This window comes from Cannabis sativa, chromosome 1, assembly GCF_029168945.1.
Source record: "Cannabis sativa cultivar Pink pepper isolate KNU-18-1 chromosome 1, ASM2916894v1, whole genome shotgun sequence".
NCBI lineage: Eukaryota > Viridiplantae > Streptophyta > Magnoliopsida > Rosales > Cannabaceae > Cannabis > Cannabis sativa.
Window position 1 is genome coordinate 33,161,690 of NC_083601.1, and position 14,271 is coordinate 33,175,960.

The 14,271-nt window shown below is 33.0% G+C and overlaps 1 non-coding gene across 1 annotated transcript; it reads left to right on the forward strand.

The window, feature by feature from the left end:
* Nucleotides 1–6,391: 6,391 nt before the first annotated feature.
* On the forward strand, nt 6,392–6,475 carry TRNAL-CAA (transfer RNA leucine (anticodon CAA)). The gene has a single exon. It is a non-coding gene; the product is annotated as a tRNA-Leu (tRNA).
* The last annotated feature ends 7,796 nt before the right edge of the window (nt 6,476–14,271 follow it).

Consider the following 14,271-nt stretch of genomic DNA (forward strand, 5'->3'; position numbering starts at 1 on the left):
CTATCTATACCTTCCTACAACACTATCGAATACCTTAAAATTTGGGTTAACAACAAAAACTTCAATCTTTAAATTGGATAAATTGGACCTAGTGGGCAGTATAAGGACCATTGGGTTTGGACTAAGAAAGCTAATAGCCATTTCTCTACCAAATCTGCTTAAATGATCCTAGCATTAAACCGAGCCTCCAATACAGGGTCGGCCCAAGCATTTTGGGGGCTTTGTGCAAAATTTTAAAATTGAGCTCTTTAAAAAACCGTGTAAATTAAAACAACAATTCTATTACTAGTTTTTTTTTTTTTTAAGATTCGTTCATAAATTTTCAATTCTAAATTTTTTATTTATGTATATATAATAAGAAAAAAAAATGGTCCTTAAAAAAATGGGAGCCTTGTGCAATGGCCCAAGTTGCACAATGCTTGGGCCGCCCCTACTCCAGTATAAGGTTTCTCCTTCCTATTAGAAAGGTTGTGGAACAGCAAAATTTTTGAACGGCCATAAAATGATGAGGTGGAGTATATATTCACTAATGCTCTCTCCATTTGCAAGCTTCTTAGGCAGCACATAACTATTGAAGATACTACTTCCCCTATTCGTGGCGGAGATGAGGAGTCATGGAGTACTTATTTCTTCATTGTAATTTGGTTTACTATCTTTGGGGCTTGTCCCCGTGGGGTCTCATTTCAATGCATGATTATAGAGTAAGGATGTAGGATTGGGTTAAGTTTCTGTAGGTCTTAATTCGAGAGGAATCAATGTTACTAAGATTTTTTTGTGCATATATCCATTCTTGGTTGATATGATTTGGAGAGCTCATAATAATAATCTATGTTAGATGTTATGTCCTAATATGTGGATCAGTTAGTTAGGTATTCTTATTCCTAGTTTCTCGGTTAAATATCCAGCTGTCATAACTGCCTTCTTGACAGTTATGACAGTTGGTAGCCTTTTAGCATTTTAGCTCTTAAGTCTTCTATAAATAGCATTAGCTTTTGATCATTTGTAATACATAGAAAAGAACACTTTTCTCATCTTGTAACACCAACAGATTAATCAATAATAGAGTAATTCATTCAACTCTGTTTTGTATGGTTGTGCTTGGTTCTGTGAGATACTTTCGTGCATGTTCTATTGGAGTTCCTGTGTGTGTGCGTGTATATGAATACAGATTGAAACTTGGCTTGTTTCCAACAGGTGGTATCAGAGCTTGGAGATCAAGAACTTGAAGATCAAGATTCTTGAAGATCGATCCAAGAAGCAATGGGAAACACCAAGTTCGACATCGAGAAATTTACTGGGAAAAATGATTTTGGGATATGGCGTGTTAAGATGAGGGCTCTGCTTGTTCAACAAGGTTTGCAAGCTGCACACTCGAGAGTTTATACATGACAAAATCATTGGCCAACAGGTTGTTCTTGAAGCAGAAGTTGTATTCATTCAAGATGGCAGCAGGAAAGAACATTGAAGATCATCTTGATGATTTCAATAAGGTGATACTCGATTTGGAGAATATAGGAATCACAATCGCGGATGAAGATCAAGCAATCATTGTGCTGAATTGTCTTCCCACACAAAGTTATGAACATTTTGTGGATACCATGATGTATGGTAAGGATTCCATGACATTAGAGGAAGTTCAAAATGCATTAATGTCAAAGGAATTAAAGAGAAGAACAGAATAGCAAGAAGAAGGTGCTGGAGATTGGTTGTTGATTAGACGTAAAACTCCAAAGAAGGAAAGTAAGGGTCAGAACAATTCGAGTAAAGGCAACCATAATTCAAAGTTCAAGAAGAGATGCTTTGTATGTAACAAAACTACTCATCTAAGGAAAGATTGCCCTGTCCTAAAGAACTACAACTCCAATAAAGATGGTGATGCTGATGTAGTTTCGGATGGAGAAGGTACTGATGGATATGACAGTGCTAGTGTCTTGACAATTTCCAAGAATGGTTCAGATGGTGCCTGGATAATCGATTCAGGATGTTCTTTCCATATTTGTCCAGACAGAAACCAGTTTTCGAGCTATGCCACAGTCAAAACTGGTACTGTAAAACTTGGAGATAATCGATCTTGCCCAGTCTTGGGAATTGGTACTGTCATGCTAAATCTAGAAGGGGGAAATGTTACTGAATTAAAGCAAGTTCGACATGTTCCAGACATCAAAAGGAATTTGATTTCAGTTGCTATGATGGATCAAGATGGTTGCTCAGTCAAGGTTGAAAATGGGACATTAAAGGTAATCAAAGGATCTATGACAGTCATGACTGGAATAAGTAGGAATGGTATCTACATATTGAATGGATCTTCAGCAAAGAACCATGTCAATGCCACCACCTCAGATAACAATCGACCAACCATGGTTTGGCACAGAAGGCTTGGTCATATCAGCCTTGGTGGATTGAAATATCTGAGTAAGAAAGGGGTATTTGGGAAGGATCAGATCACTCACATGGATTTGTGTGAACAATGTGTGCTTGGAAAATCAACAAAGGTCAAGTTTGGGACAGGAAAGCATGTTTCAAGCAACAAACTGGACTATCTTCATTCAGATCTGTGGGGACCTTCAAGGACTATCTCAAGAGGTGGAGCAAGGTATTTTCTAACTATTATAGATGACTATACCAGATATGTGTGGATTAGTATTCTGAAAAATAAAAATGATGCCTTTAGCAAGTTCAAGGAACTTAGAGTCATGCTTGAGACTCAAACTGGTAGAAAAATTAAGAAGCTTAGAACTGATAATGGTCTGGAGTTTTGTGCAGATTTGTTTAATGATTATTGCAGGAAGTTTGGCATTGGAAGGCACTTAACAAGCCGCAAGAAATCCTCAAGAAATGGCCTTCTTTGAGAGAATGAATAGAACTATTCTTGAAAGGGTTAGGTGCATGCTGATATACTCTGGTTTGCCTAAGAATTTTTGGGCTGAGGCTGCTGTCACAGCATGCTACTTAATCAATAGGTGTCCTTCATCTGCAATCAATTTCAAAACTCCAACTGAAATGTGGTGTGGCCATGTTACCAGTTATGAACACTTGAAGATTTTTGGCTGTGTGGCCTATGCACACATCAAACAGGGGAAACTCGATCCTAGAGCTAGAAAATGTATTTTTCTAGGATATCCTGAAGGGGTGAAAGGATATAAGATGTGGAGCATAGAGGAAGGCAATCATCAAAGAAATTTCATCAGTAGGGATGTTGTGTTTGATGAAAACACCATGTACAAGGATCTGGCAAAGAATTCACACACTGCAAATGAGAATTTCAAGGAGAAAGTTCAAATTGAGGTGGAGCAAACTGGGAAAATTCAGATAACAGATGATACTGTTGAACAGGAAGTTGAACAAGAACTTGAAGAGCAAATTGATGAAGAACTTGGAAATGATGATGGGCATCAGAATTATCAGTTGACTCGAGATAGAGAGAGAAGAAATATCAGACCACCAAGCAGGTTTGGGTATGCTGATCTGATTTTCTATGCTCTTAATATCTCTGAACTTGATGGTGAGGAACCTGGCTCCTATGAAGAAGCTATGGTGTCCATTTACAAGCTGGAATGGAATTCAGCAATGCAGCAAGAAATGGTATCATTAAGGAAGAATGGCACTTGGGTAGTTGTTAAGAAACCAGTAGGGTGTAAGGTGATAAGTTGTAAATGGGTATACAAGTACAAAGAAGGCATACCTGGAATCGAGGAAGCAAGATTCAAGGCAAGACTTGTAGCTAGGGGTTTCACACAGAGGGAGGGAATTGATTACAATGAAGTTTTTTCCCCTGTTGTGAAACACACCTCAATCAGGCTTCTCTTAAGTATTGTTGCTACAGAGAATCTTGAGTTGGAACAACTTGATGTAAAAACAGCTTTTCTTCATGGAGATTTAGAAGAAGAAATCTACATGAGACAGCCAAAAGGTTTTGAAGAAGAGGGAAAGGAAGATCATGTTTGTTTATTGAAAAGATCATTATATGGCCTAAAACAGTCCCCTAGGCAATGGTACAAAAGATTCGATGAATATGTGCTAAGAATTGGTTTCAAGAGAAGTGCCTATGATACCTGTGTGTATGTTAGACACTCAAGCTGCATCGTTTATCTCCTCTTATATGTAGATGATATGTTAGTTGCTGGAAAACATATGGAAGAGATAAACAAAGTTAAGAAACTTTTGAGCAAGGAATTCGAAATGAAAGACCTTGGCTCAGCTAAGAGAATTTTAGGGATTGAGATTACAAGAAACAGAAAATTGAGAAGCTTAAAGCTCTCTCAAAGTGGCTACATCTTTAAAATTCTATCTAAATTTGGTTTCAATGATGTGAAACCTGTTTGCACACCTTCTACTCAGCTGTTCAAGTTATCTTCTTCTCAGGCTCCAACCAATGAAGAAGATATCAACTACATGAAAAAGGTACCTTATACTAGCATTGTAGGAAGTTTAATGTACCTTATGATCTGTACAAGGCCAGATCTTAGTTATGCAGTGAGTAGGGTGAGCAAATTCATGGGACAACCTGGTGTAGAACATTGGAAAGCTACCAAATGGATACTTAGGTATCTAAAGAAAACATCTGAGGTTGGTCTCATTTATGGGGCATGTTCAACTACCTCAAATGTAGTTGGATATGTGGATTCAGACTACGCTGGTGATCTTGACACTAGGAGGTCTCAATCGGGCTATGTATTTCTGCTGAATCAATGTACAATAAGTTGGAAATCCAATCTCCAAGCTGTTGTGGCTCTTTCCACTACAGAAGCAGAATATATAGCCTGTACAGAAGCTGTCAAAGAAGCTCTGTGGCTAAAGGGAATAACAAGGGAACTAGGAATCGATCAACATACTGTCATCATTCATTGTGATAGTCAAAGTGCTTTGCATCTCAGTAAGAACCAAGTCTTTCATGAGAGAACAAAGCACATTGATGTAAGACTTCACTTCATTCGAGATGTTCTGTCTACTGGCAAAGTTCAAATTACCAAAGTCAGCACAGAAGATAATGAAGCAGACATGCTCACCAAGTCTTTACCTACAACAAAGTTCGAACATTGTCTTGACATCCTAAAGATTTCTGAATCTTAGCCTACTATCTGTTCCCCCATATTAGTTCAAGGTGGAGAATTGTTAGATGTTATGTCCTAATATGTGGATCAGTTAGTTAGGTATTCTTGTTCCTAGTTTCTCGGTTGTATATCCAGCTGTCATAACTGCCTTCTTGACAGTTATGACAGTTGGTAGCCTTTTAGCATTTTAGCTCTTAAGTCTTCTATAAATAGCATTAGCTTTTGATCATTTGTAATACATAGAAAAGAACACTTTTCTCATCTTGTAACACCAACAGATTAATCAATAATAGAGTAATTCATTCAACTCTGTTTTGTATGGTTGTGCTTGGTTCTGTGAGATACTTTCGTGCATGTTCTATTGGAGTTCCTGTGTGTGTGCGTGTATATGAATACAGATTGAAACTTGGCTTGTTTCCAACAATCTACACTAATAATTTGTTTGGCATAAAGTATTATATTAACTCTATTACAATTGTTATGCAGAATACACCTTATTTATCCTCCTTTCCCCTATATCCCATGTTGTGTCTCCTTAGTCCCCAACAATTGACTGGATTAAGATTAACTATGATATAAGAAATGGGAGGGAGGGAGACTATGTGTATGGTAGTTGTGATTCGTGATCATTTGGGTTCAGCTGTGTGGGTTATTGTAAAAAGATTTCCTTTTTAGATCCTCTTATTAGTGAAGCTAATGCATGTTTGCTTGCAATAATTTTTTTTTTATTGCCATTTAGGTTGCTTATTAGTTTCTATAGAGATTTTTATGTAAAATTCTGTTAAAAAATACAACCAAAAAAAACTTTTTTAAAGTATAAAAATAAAAAAGAAATTAAATAACAAATCATATTTTTACTGAAAAAAAAAATCTTAGGGAAAACTTTAACTAGGGATCTAATAGAACACAAACAATCAAACCAAATAAACTAAATTTTATTTCTTAAAAAGATATTGACACATCAACTCCACTAAAAAAAATGACCATAAATAATGGCCAAGCATGTTCCATCCTCAATTTTTAGACATTATAAATTCTCATGAGAATTAATTTTATAAGCAGATTATCCAACACTTAAAAAAAAAAAAAACAATTAGCAGATCCAACAAAATTTCAAATGGTCAAAATCTTTTTCAAATCAAGCAATTTAAATGATGAAAAAAAAAAGTTGTTTATGTAATAAAAATATAATATCAAACAATGATATAAAAAATATTAATTGGAAGTTTTTATCTTTTTTTTTTATTTCAACTATTGACCTCATTCTTGTTGAAATGATAGACATACTTACAAACTCAAGTTATAAATTATATATTGTTTAGGAATATTACTAACAAAGAGTCAGGATGGCCGAGTGGTCTAAGGCGCCAGACTCAAGTTCTGGTCTTCGAAAGAGGGCGTGGGTTCAAATCCCACTTCTGACATTTTGTTGCTCATATTATTTTCTTAGCAAATAAAGGAATTTTTTAAAAAATTTCCCATACAGGTATTTTACTGTACAGATAAAATCATGCACGTGTATTAGCAGCTTCAGGAAAGAAAAAAAAGCCACGTGGATGAGGATCATTAGTTAAAGAGTTAAAGGGATAATTACCTAAAATATTAATTTTTTTAAAAAATAATTTTTTATATTTTTTAAGTATTTTATATAAATACAAAAAAATAATATAGAAATAATAAAATTAACAATAAAATAATAAGAGTACAACATAAAAATAAAGTAAAAAATTATATTTTATGTAAATTAAATTTAAAAAACCGTAAAAATATTAAAAATTCTGTACACACCGTATTTTTCTAATTTTTTTTATTGTATTTGCGGCGATATTTTCTTAATATTCATAATTATTATACATATGGGTCCAACCTTGAGTTGAAATGGGCATTAAAGAAAATGAGCCCTTATTATAAGAATAAATAGTATTTTTAAAATTATTTAAAAAATATGTATATTTTCTAAAAAATATTTTTTTTTTTATTTAGGTCCCTAAAACGGATGAGCCTTAGGCGCGGGTCTAGCTCGCCTTAGCCTAGATTCATGAGCCCTCTATATGACCCTAATAAAAAAATATTGCAGCAAAAGTATCTTATCTTACAATTTTGTTGCAACTGTATATTTTTAGTTCTTACGTGTCAACTTAAAAATACGTGATGACTTATTATTGAACCACATATACATGAGGGGTCGGCCCTGAGTTGAAAACTGCCTTAGAATAAAAAAAATTAGACTCTTATTATAAGAATAAATAGTATTTTTAAAAATTATTAAAAAATTGTATATTTTCTAAAAATATTTTTTTATTTAGGCTCCTAAAATGGGTGGGCTTTGGACACAGGCTTAGCCTGCCTAAGCTTAGGACCGACTCTTCATATGATCCTAATAAAAAAAAAAAAAGAAAATCACACTACATATCTCTTTTAAATTGATGCCTTTAATTTTTAACATCTCTTTCAAAATGTATTATATTTACCTCTTTTTTTAATCATTCTACTAATTTTACCCTTATCACTTCACAATAGTCTCCATTCTTCTCTAACTAAAATTTTGCTCCAACATTCCCACAAACTTAAACATTTATCTCAAAAGAACACAAATCTATTATGTTTAAAATTATGTTTAGTTATGTGAAGGTATGTACAATACTTATAAAAAGATGTATATTTAAATTAAATTTTATTTAAAAATAAATTTAGTTAATGTATATGAAAAAAAAAAGTAGTCTTCAACTTCTCACATAAAAAAATTGCTATAAAAGTATCTCATCTTATAATTTTGTTAAGTGTTTTTAAATTATCACTTAACAGTCAATTAAAATAAGACTGCAACAAAATCGTCAAAATATTTTTACAAGTACAACTACGTTTTTTATTAAAATAATTGGTCATATATATAATAATTATAAATATTTAGGATATTCTTAGACAAATATCCCTCTAAATTAGGAGTATCATGCTTATATCGATACTCATGTTGTGAGGACTGAATTGAACTCCAACGCCTCACAAAACGTACGCAATTTTAACTCTTAATTTGGCGAGAAGCCTTAAAAAAAAAAGTACATTAATAATTAGCAACCTACGTGAACATGAAAAAGCATTTCTAAACTAGAATATACATTTGATTATAAAAGCTATAATCAAATGCATTGTTTCCATTTCATTCCTCATGGTCAACTGTTTTAAAAAATCTCTATTATTTTCCTATATTTTATTATTATTAACTTTGTTTCTTATATATAATTATTGTGCAACCGTTTAGATATAGATTTTTTGGCTGAGCAATCTGTTATAAATTAAACTTCAGAGACTAGCCCGCACCTCAACTTTCACGTTTCTGGAAGAAATTTTTTTATAATACTTATTTTTATAGCCTCTTTTTGCGGGTTATCTTCACGTGTAAAACTAATTAATTAATAAACTGAAAATTAAATTCAAATTTGTTCTAGACGTATCATATCAACTTATAAATGGTATGATTCCAAATGATATTCAACAAAGGTAAAAATTACTTCAAAAAAAAAAACAAATTAAGGTAAAAAATTGCAAAGTGAAAAAAAAAATAATAAGAATAAGGATATTAATGTAATAAAAAGAAAATGGTTAGACAATATTTATTTTCAAAGAGAGGGCATATATATCCTCTGTTAGTCTAAGAATGTAAATAGACTTCTCACAGTCTCAGGGTTAGGGCAGAGGAGCCAAAGCTGGTAGCCCCCTGCTCCCCTTTTTTCCATGAATAAAAATATATACATTTGATTTTTGTCCATGTTATAGACACAGTAGTAAGTCTGGTGGTCGATGCCCTTTAAAAAACTGATAAGCTAGCTACCTCCTCACCTCACAAATGGCCTATTGGCACTTATACGTGGCAATTGCATCTATCTTCTAGGCCTTTCGTAATTAATTAATAAAAACAAATTGAAGGCACCCCCACACATAGCCAAAAGTTAATAAGTATCAATATACAGACTAGATATATACTACATTTCTAAACAAAACAAAAATGTAAATTAAACAATTATTATTTTAACATTCATAGATCGATTCGAATCTTTATGTACGTGGACACACAATGCAGAAAACATACGTTACACAAAATTAAACACTTGTTTGCCTAGCTTGTCCAAACTTGACAAAATATTTACTTTGCTCTATTCAAGTGTTTTGCACATTAACGATCGAAAATTATTATGGTAACTTAATTTGAAGCTTAAGAAGAATATGATTAATTGTTGAATTTCATTGGATTTCTATTTTCATATATCATAACATTGCTTCTCAAATTTCAAATGTAAACATATATATATATATAATTAATATCATTGATGTGTCAGTTCTCTATAGTGATTTTGATAAGATAAAAATATGCATTCAAATTTCATGCTATGAAAAATCTTTTCTATGTCATTAAAGATGAGATGATAATTAGTTTTAGTTCTCCATTTTGCGCTGGACATTATATCTGTGGACATGAAAATTCCAGCAATGTGAAATATAATAATTTATTATTGTTACTTTTTTTCATGTCTAGCAATCTTTATTTTTAAATGATCTAAAATTTAATTTTATTTATTTATTAATTAATTACACAATAATTTATGTACTACTTGTTATACCTATATTTTGAGCAATAATTTGGTATTGACACATGTAAAGAAATTGAAAAATAAACTAACACCCAAATTATAAAGCACTAAATGTGTCCAAACAACTCGCCTCGAAAAGTACAGTTAGTAGAAATATTCGAACTCACCTTTTTAAAGATAAGGGCGAGTTATGAATAATAAATACGGATTGATGAGACCAGCGAGATGAACAACAAACATTACAAGAAATGTCACATTTGCCAGTACATTTTTGTGCTAGCAAAAACTTGGTATTGCGCTGGTAAATGAAACTTACTTCATGTGTTGGCAAATCAATATTGGTATTAAAACTTTTACCAGCACTAAATAAAAAGCGTTGGCAAAAATAACTTTTTCAAAGGCATAAATACGCTGGTAAAAGTTAGATTTTAGCCACTGTAAATGTGCGCTGATAAACTTTGACCTTTTTGCCAGTACAATTTGCGAAATGCGCTGATAAAAGTTACTTTTACCAGCGTACGTAGTAGCGAAATAATGTGCAAGCAAAAGTGACATTTCTTGTAGTGAAACAAAGAAGGTCCATCTCGGGATACACAGTATACATAATAGAATGATTGTTTGGAAATGGAAGATAATGAATTATTCAAAGAGTTCGCAGCTCATACACCGACAGACTCGTGAGTACAGCATGGCTCATCTCACAATTGTCATACTGTGGCAAGCGTCTTGCTTCTGCTTCACTCAACATTTATAGAAGAACGCAAAAAATATTACTTGAAATATACTTAGACCCTTACAATCCTCTACAAAATAAAGCATCTTGAGGAGATTACTTGCATTGTGGGAAGAAAAAGGCATAGTCATGTCACTTATAGATAAAGCTAAAGAACGCTTACGTTTCATGAACGATTATAAGGATAAGATCCAAAGAGAATAATTGTCACTCTAAAACTCTTATAAATAAGGACAAAACTTAGAGAACAAAAGATGACCAATTTAAGAAAAAGAGAGAATCATACCGATCTTTTATTGTACTCTGTATACCATTTATAAAATTATAGAATAAGATGGACTCGTAGATTATGAAAAATTAACTTCAAAACCACGTTAAAAATCCTTTTCTCATTTATTATTATTATTTATTTAATTTTTGAGTCCATTTATTACAAAAAAAAACTTATTTATTTGTTAATGAAAATATGCATTAACACTACTTTTTCTCAAAATTATATAAAATCAATATTATGGATATTTATTTTTTTAAAAAAAAAAGAATAATTAATAAATAATTCAAAGACCTGAACACGAGAAACCCAACCAACCCTCAAGACCCATCCCGAAAAACTCTGACTCTAGTGACACACCACCTCGAGAAACAGACTTAGTAACAAATTTAATAAAAATAAATTAGTACGTTACAATACACAAATCCATAAACAAACCCTATTCACAAAAGAAAATTCCAAAAAAAAACCTGAATCACAATACAAAATACAATGAGATTGGATCGAAGAGAACAGGTGACCTACACGACTGGGAGCCTCCATCATCACCACTGTTGGCTTGGCGTCGTTTCTTTTACCTGAAATAAAAAAAAAATAGTATAAGAGCACTAACTTAACAAGAGAGAACGATATGGAGAGAGACGCATGAGATCGAGAGAGGGAGGACCTACCGTTTCCCGAGTCATCTTCGACGATTGGTTCGAGATTTGGGTTGGGTTTCACCGTTGTCAAATTAAATTGTCCTTAGAAGGTTGATGTTGTTCTGGATCTAGCAGTATCAAGCACAAAGACATGAAACAGAGATCGAGTGACGAAGAAAAGAAGAGAGAGGAGAGAGAGAGTCGGGGTTCTAGGGTTTTCAGAAAGAGAGAGAGCACCGTTACTTTACTTTACTTTTTTTAAAAAAAAAAAAAAAATTAGTTGTGTCAAGCCAGATGTACACATGCGTAACATACTCAAACATGTTTTGTATTTATTTATTTTTTAATAAAGTGTACAAAATACGGTGTCCGGCAAAATTGGACATGAAATAACACTAACTATTGTTACGTCCTCACTCACTTTTCACGTCTAGTGTTGGACATGAAATTTTTTTAATGTTCATTAATGTTGGACATAAAATCTCCTAAAACTTTTTCATATCCCACATTTTTTGTGGACATAAAGAAAATTTTTGTAGCAGTATAGAGTTAGACGTTGTGTTTCCATAAATTAAACATTGATAGTTAATTATTGTACGTACATATGCATGCATTAATATATGCATCAATTACTTATTGTTAATTAATTCAATTAAAATATAATTTTTATTGAGTTCCAAATGTATATTTTTAGATAGATAGAGATTCTATTATATCATAAATGGAAGATGATAATAAAGTTCTATATTAATCAAATTTGAATGGAAGATATCAAATATTTATGATTTTAATAAAGGGCATAGCTAGTTAATAAATATTATTAAAAATGCATGGTAACAATCCTTTTTTTTTAAAAAAAAAAAAAAACACACACACACACATTATTAAATAGATATTTTAAAAGTTAGATGTTTAATTAGATTGGATCATTTATTGATTATTGAATGTTAATATTAAAATTTTATTAAAAATTAATTCAATCCAATCACAAATTAATAAATTAAAATATTATTTATATATATAATAAAAAATATTACAAAAACAGTTAAATATATTTTTTTTAGGTTATCTTTATTTACCAATACATTTAATTAATTGGTCTTCCTAAAAGATAATTTAATTTCCACCTTAAACTAGTTTAAGGAATAGTACGCTTGGCTTATTATGTTTTTCCAAACAAATATATAATCTTAAATTCCTAGGATATTCCTTCATTTTCCTTTATTTCAATATCAATTAGATTTTTTATAATTTTCGTGTTTTTAAGTTTACATAAATAATCTGGTATGTAATTGGATATCTGTTGGAAATATTGTGAATATTTTAACAAAATATATAAGTGTCTTAGTGTGTGTGAGTTGGAAAGAGTCCCACATGGGATATGAACCCTCATTGACAAGGGTATAAAGAGTGCAACTTTGGCATTTGGGTTTGGGCCCCAAGGGGTACCCAGTTTTGTGCGAATGGGTAAGGACACACACACTTGACCCACCACACGCGCGCGCGCCGTCCGAGTCGGGCCGGGCCGGGCCGGGCCGGGCCGGGCCGGGTTGGTGTGGTGTGACACAATATTATTTTTTACAGAAAAATTATTTAATAAAATAATTATTTTTTATTTATTAATTTAATTAAGAAACGTGTTTAATTAAACTGATTACTTAGTCGTATCAGTTAACGGGACACGTTCAAAAGACCAACTCACCCCACTTCAGAAAACGTTATTCTTCCCGTTATGTTTATTCAATCCATTCGCCTATATAATGCGATTCTTTTTCGTATCAGAAAAATACAGTTTTTCATAAAATTAAAATTCCATCTGCGATATCAAATTTTTTGGGTGTATTCGACGGTGCTCTACAGTGCAGTGGGGTTCCGATATAGTGCAACGGCGGTACATTTTATCACAGGGACGGCGGCAATTTCATTGCTTGCACACTCTACAGGCGATGCGCGAACGTCTTAAAGGGCGACTTAGGTCAGCGACTCAACCCCGGAATTCTTCATTCGGTAATATCGTTCCTCTTTTATTTTGCTAGCAGTTTACTCAACAATTTTAAGACGTTCTTTCTGCTATGACTACTAGATGAATGTTACGGTTCTACTGGCGATATTAACAAGCCTTTTCGTTTTGAGGGTTTGCACTTTAAACGTTGGAGACGAAGATGTTGTTTTTTCGACCATGAAAAAAGTTGCGTATGTGCTTCTTGTTTTGAAACCGAGTTGTTTACGAGACTCCACCTCTCATGAGAAGAAGGATGAAGTCGAGAAGTACGAATGCGAGTTAAGGAAAGGGACTCACGGGTAGAGAATGATTTTTTCGTGTAAGAATTTTATTTTGAATGGTTTGTCTGATGATTTGTATGATTATTATAATTCGACAAATGCCAAGGAGATATGGGAAGCATTACGGAAAAAATATCACAGGAGGCGGGAACAAAGAAATACGGCCTCGTCGGCCGCTACTTGAAGTTTCAAATGACCGATGATAAATCAGTCGAAGCTCAGTCTCACGAGCTTCAGAAAATAGCTCACGAAATTCTTTCTGAAGGTATGACTATTGATGAACAATTTCAAGTTGCTATTATGATTGATAAATTACCCCCTTCGTGGAAAGATTTTAAAAATACTCTCAGGCATAAAACAAATGAGTTTTCGTTGGAAAGTCTGATCACTCGTCTTCGAATTGAGGAGGAAGCTCGAAAACAAGACCAAAAGGAAGAGGTGCTTGTTGTTGGAAACAACAACAACACTAATAAAAGATCCAACTTCTTGTTACGAAACCCAATGGGAAAAACTTTAAGAATCAGAATCGCAAAGCGAATCCAAACCGCAACAATCAACCTCGAACCAATAACAACAATCAGAATTGGAACCATCAAAGGAACCATAATAACAGGCAGCAACCACCCCCTAATAGAAATGACTTTGGTTTGTTCATGTGTTACAACTGTAACAAGCCAGGTCATATGGCACGAAAGTGTAAGAACGA